We start from the raw sequence: 6,475 nt of genomic DNA on the forward strand, positions 1-6,475 counted from the left end.
CTTTGGAAATCCAGGTAGCAGGAACCATCAAACCATCAGACACACTTTACAGGACATTGCTGTCAGGAGAAATCAGCTGTAACCCTATTCTGTCACTCCCAAGATTGTGGTTCTCAGGAAACAGAGGCTGGCTGGCCTGGCTGGGTCACATGCCCCTTCCTCCGCCCCCCCCCCCCACCCTTGGCGAGGAGGGAGACACCTCGATTCTTCCAAGGCTGCAGCCAGTGGGGAGGGCAGAGCTAGATGTTGTCATCAAATACTGAGTTGGTTGCTAGTCAGGGGGAAACACTGATCTCCATTCTGCTGTCCTTTTGTTGTAAATTGCACAAATTCTAGAGATAGAGGAAGCCAGGACTGGGGAGAGTCAGTGTGGCATGCAAAGGGTAACCTTAGGTCAGGCTCCAGCAGAGTCACCCAAGGCTCTCTTCTGAGCAGCAGAGCATGTGACAGGTGATCCTGAAGATTCCTGCGCAGCCCTGAGCCACTATGGCACCAGTCAGTTCAGAGCCGACCCCACTAAGGGGCAGGCTGGGACTTAGGAGTGTTTGTGGGCTCAGTGCTCACTACCCTGCAGTTAGCACCCAGGGACAGGTTTCAGAAGCAAGACAATGTCAATCTCCAGGGCCCAGGAGGTTTTCTGGCGACTAGGAGCCTTAGCTGTCCCCTTCTTCCTTCTTCCCTTGGGTCCTGCTTCTAATGAAAATTCTTAGACCCTGCCTGAGCTGCTCTTGTTTGCTCCCTGGTGGCCATGCCTGGTATGACAGTGCTCTCTGGTCTTAAAGAAAAAGTCCCTGCCATAGCTGATTTGGCTCAATGGATAGAGCAAGGGACTGTGGACTGAAGGGTTCCGGGTTTGATACTGGTGAAGGGCACATGCCCGGGTTGCAGGCTCGATCTCCAGTAATGATTCTCTCTCATCATTGATGGTTCTATCTCACTCTCTCCATTCCTTTCTGAAATCAATTAAAAAAACACACAAACATTTTAAAAATAAATAGGAAAAATATATTTTAAAAAAAGTCCCCATCCACCATCCAGAACTGAAATATCATGTGACATATACACATAAGGAACTGTTTGACATTGAAATTGGGTCTCAAAAGAACTGGTGGCCCAGAAAGAAACTCTCTACAGACTGATTCATATGCCTTTCAGCATAACGATTATTGCTTGTCTCATTTTTGATTCTTATATTTCCAGTAGGACATGATCTCACTCATCAAGGGGGAATGGTGGCCAACATAGACTGATGAACAAGAACAGACCCGGAGATAAGGAGCCATGGATCAGACTGTTGGACCTCAGAGGGAGGGTGGGGATTAAAGGGAGAGATCAACCAAAGGACTTATGTGCACACATATGAGCCTAACCAGTGGTCAAGGACAATAGGGAAGTGGGGGCATGAGTGGGGAGGGGTGGGGGATTGGAATGGGGGTTTTAGGACAAATATGTGATACCTTAATCAATAAAGAAATTAAAGCTCCAAGAAAAAAGAAAAAGCTAAAGCTAGCCCAGGAGGATTAGAATGGACAGTACCCTGGTGGGGTATAACCACCAAGTTACCCACCCCCTATGTCCCAATAAAAGAAAATTCACAAAGGAAAAAAAAAAGAAATTTAAAAAAAAGGTCCCCAGCTGAAACAGCTTTGGCTCAGTGGATAGAGCATCGGCCTGCGGACTCAAGAGTCCCGGGTTCGATTCCGGTCAAGGGCATGTACCTTGGTTGTGGGCACATCCCCAGTGGGGGGTGTGCAGGAGACAGCTGGTCAATGTTTCTCTTTCATCGATGTTTCTAACTCTCTATCCCTCTCCCTTCCTCTCTGTAAAAAAACAATAAAATATATGTTTTAAAAAAAAAAAAAAGTCCCCAACCTGCAGATAGGGATTTAGCTCTGCATCCTGAAAATGACCCAGTAGATTAAGCAAGCATATTTTCAAAAAAAAAAAAAAAAAAAAAAAAAAAAAAAGAATTATCGACAGAATCCGCCCCTGCCCCCCATGGATTGATTTAAGTAATGTAATTACAAGTCCTATGAAAGCATGAACAGTTATATCCTGCGGGCTCTGTTCCCAGTCATTTAGATTGAAAAGAGTATAAGTGCATGACACAAGGATGCTCCCTGTCAGACCACAGTGGCAGTGACCTCTGAGACTGGCCCTCGTGGCTCTGGGGGGCTTTGCACTGGGGAGAGAGGCATACCCTGTTGATATGTCAGCCTGTCAACACATCACATGCCCTTCTAGCAGGAACTTCCGTATCAGCACACGCATCCCATGTCCTGGGCTTCCTTGACCGAGCAAAACCTCTCACCACCTTCAGACGTGTCTGCCAGCATTTCTTCCCCAGATACCAGCAGCCTTTGGGCCACCGCCTGTGCCTGCCGTTTGCCGCCCCCATGGAGTAGGCATGCCCAGAAGACAGGCTAGACGTCATCCACAAAGAAAAGAGGAAGAGAAGGAGGAGGGGGTAGTTACTGTATTAAACACTTCACAACATTAACTCAGACCTGTGGACACCCCCATTTTACAGGGGCAGGCCCAGACACCCCCCAGCTGCAAGAGAGAGGGACTCCCATAAACAAGGAGTAGAGGGTAGGGCTGTGGGAGGCTTCCCGGGAAAATGGCTGCACCCACTGAACCAGTTTGGGCCAGAGGGTGGTGCCATTGGCTTCTGGTTGCAAAGCTATTTCACTCTGTCTGATTAGGACACGTCATCTGAGTACAGTGGTCACCATTCTCCTCACCTACTGGATGGAATCTTTTCTTTGGTTCTTTAGCCCAGAGCCTCTGCTTGGGCAGGGACACTAGCGTGGCCATGCATTCCATGGTCCTCAGCTCTCCTTAGCCTTGACGTGGAAATGACATTTACCCACATGAATAGTCATATAACTAGTGGTCTGTTCTTCTCATTAGGACATATGGCCTTTTAAAAAAAAAAAATATATATATATATATATTGTTTATTTTTTACAGAGAGGAAGGGAGAGGGATAGAGAGCTAGAAACGTCGATGAGAGAGAAACATCGACCAGCTGCCTCCTGCACACCCCCTACTGGGGATGTGCCTGCAACCAATGTACATGCCCTTGACCAGAATCAAACCTGGGACCTTTCAGTCTGCAGACTGACGCTCTATCTACTGAGCCAAACCAGTTTTGGCAGGACATATGGCCTCGATTACGCTGCTCTGGGGAGATCATTAGATTATAATGGAAACCATGATTTTATTTTTTATTTTATTTTAAAAATATATTTTATTGTTTTTTTTATAGAGAGACAGGGAGAGGGATAGAGAGTTAGAAACATCGATGAGAGAGAAACATCGACTAGCTGCCTCCTGCACACCCCCTACTGGGGATATGCGTGCAACCAAGGTACAGGCCCTTGACCGAAATTGAATCCGGGACCCTTCAGTCCGCAGGCCGACGCTCTATCCACTGAGCCAAACCAGTTAGGGCTAAACTATATTTTTATTGAATTCAGAAAGGAAAGGAGAGGAAGAGAGAGATAGAAACATCCATGATGGGAGAGAATCATTGATCGGCTGCCTCCTGCACACCCCCTACTGTGGGCCAAGCCCACAACCTACGCATGTGCCCTTGATCAGAATTGAACCGGGACCGTTTAGTCCACAGGTCAACGCTCTATGCATTGAGCCAAACCAGCTAGGGCGAAACCATGGCTTTACTATAGGCAACACAGACAGAGGCAATGCATGGAAGTGAAACTGACCCCGCCAGCACGCTGTGCTCCTTTCCCTGGCGGTGCCGTCCACCTGAGTTAGGTGGTTAGTAAGCAAGTTGCAGGTAAGGGCATTCCCCTCAGCTAACTGCAAGAGCAATCCTGTAATCCTGCGATTATGCCAAATTGTTTTGTGCTGGTCTCAGCCTATTAATAACCTCTGTTATTGGCTGGGCCAGCCCTTCTGGCTTTTATTATGATTGCAAGATGCACCTCAGCAATAACCATAAAGAAACTTTGAAAAAAAATAAAGGTTTATTATTTACAGGACCAGGAAATATACAGCACACCTGGAGCCATGCAGCAAGGTCACAGGTAAAGAGAAAGTGCACAGGCCTGGTTTCTGCTTTTATGAGGGTCAAGGGGCAGGGGGGGAGGGGGGTAGAGGAGGAAGGGGGGTCTGGGGTTTTGTTTGTTTGTTTTGTTTTTAATATATTTTTATTGATTTCAGAGAGGAAGGCAAGGGAGAGATAGAAACATTCACGATGAGAGAGAATAGTAGATCAGCTGCCTCCTGCACGCCCCCTTCTGGGGATGGAGCTCACAAGCAGGGCATGTACCCTCGACAACAATCTTTTATATATATATATATATATATATATATATATATATATATATATATATATATTATTGATTTTGTACAGAGAGGAAGGGAGAGAGATAGAGAGTTAGAAACTTCAATGAGAGAGAGTCATCGATTAGCTGCCTCTTGCACATCCCCTACAGGGGATCTGCCCGCAACCAAGGTACATTCCCTTGACCGGAATCGAACCCGGGACCCTTCAGTCCCCAAGCCGACGCTCTATCCATTGAGCCAAACCGGTCCCGGCCTCGACCACAATCTTACCCAGTATCTTCCAGTTTGCAGCACTCTAGTGTGTGTGTGTGTGTATTTTTTCTTCTTCTTATCATTACAATGGAACAACATTGGACAAAACAACCAGGAATCAATCTGTGACCTCCTGGTTCATAGATCAATGCTAAACCACTGAACCATACCAGGCGGGGCATTTGGGTAATTCTTTTTAATGGCTGCATAGTATTTCATTATATGGATACTTCATAACTTATATATGTTGTCATATGAATGTCCTGTATAACATGTTTTGACATTTGACTACTTCTGTAAAATACATTTCATAGAAGGAAGATTGCTTGGTCAAAGAGATTTGCATTGAAAATTAGGATGGTTACTACTCTATTTGAAGCAGATAAAATCAGATGGTTCCCAAAATTACTCCATTGAGTCAAGCCCTACCAGAACAAATTGCTCATCGAGTTATGCCCTGCTGGGACTAAGGCAGTTATCAATAAGTAGCTGTAAAACAGTGGTCCAGTCACTACCCTGACATTTTAAAGGGTACAAAGTATAAATTTGTACACCCTTTTTAATTCATTTTTGTTGTTGTTAATCCTCACCAGAGGATATTTTTCCATTAATGTATTTTTAGAGAAAGTGGAAGGGAGGGGAAAAAGAAAGAGAAAAACATCAACGTGAGAGAGACACATCGACTGGTTGCCTTCCCCACACCCTGACCAGGGCCAGAGCCTACAACCAACATACGTGCCCTTGGCCAGAACTGAACCCGGGACCCTTCAGTCCGCGGGCCCATGCTCTATCACTGAGCCAAACTGGCTAGGGCTACCCTGACTTCTTTTAAGTTTGCTTTTCAGATCTAAAGCCAAGTCACTTCCTGCACCCCATAATAAGTGCTGTACAAGCCCAGGACACCTTGTTTTGCTGACATATTCCGGTTTTCCGTGTTCTAAGAAAGGAAAAAGCCAGCCACCCTCCACCCTGATTGGTTAACCCAACCCCTAAGTCCTCATTCCGGGTTCAGTACCTGGGAAGCTATCTCATGTTCTCCCCCTCTGCAAGGCCTCCATCGATCTGCCTTTGCTTTATATCAGTGTCCCTGGTCTAAATTCTTTTTTTTTTTCTTTTTTTTCTTTTTTTTTTAACATTTCTACTGATTTTAGAGAGAGGGAGGAGGAGGGCGAGAGAGGTAGAAACATCGATGAGAGAGAAGCATCAGCATCTATAGGCTGCCTCCTGCATCCCCTTGCTGTGCATTGTCCATGTGCCCTGACCCCTGAATGGACTGGAATTAGAGACCTCTTGGTGCACGGGTCGATGCTCAACCACTGACCCACACCACCTGAGCTAAATTATTTTATATTAGGAGTCAAAAACCCAAGCTCATTGGCCACAAACTGTTTCCAGAAAAGGTGTACAAATTTATACTCTCCCTTTAAAATTAGCCCATTTCACCCTGCTCCCACTCAATTTGAAACAGATAAAATAAGAGGCTCCCAAAACTTCTTTTTTTTTTCCTCTCCAAGTTTACTGGATTAACTTACTGAAAACACCACCGCCATAAATGGAATGCCGATCCCACCTGTCACAAATAGAAGGTAGCCAGTGAAAACAGGGCCTTAAAACACTTCTCCCACCCGCCCTAAGCCCGCGGCCTGTTCTCCAGTTACAGGGGACGTCCGCCCGGGTTCCAGAGGCCTGAGGGCCTAGCGGCACCACGCCGGGACCGTCTCCTGGCATAAAAGGGTTGCAAGAGAATGGGAAGGGAATCCCGTTCTTGCTCGTCATGCTTAATGCAGGCCTGATACTACCTAAACACATCTCAGGGGAGCCGAAACCAGTTTGGCTCAGTGGATAGAGCGTCAGTCTGCGGACTGAAAGGTCCCAGGTTAAATTCCAGTCAAGGGCATGTACATTG

The sequence above is a fragment of the Pipistrellus hanaki genome (genome assembly GCF_964339955.1).
Source record: "Pipistrellus hanaki genome assembly, chromosome: 16".
Taxonomy (NCBI): Eukaryota; Metazoa; Chordata; class Mammalia; order Chiroptera; family Vespertilionidae; genus Pipistrellus; species Pipistrellus hanaki.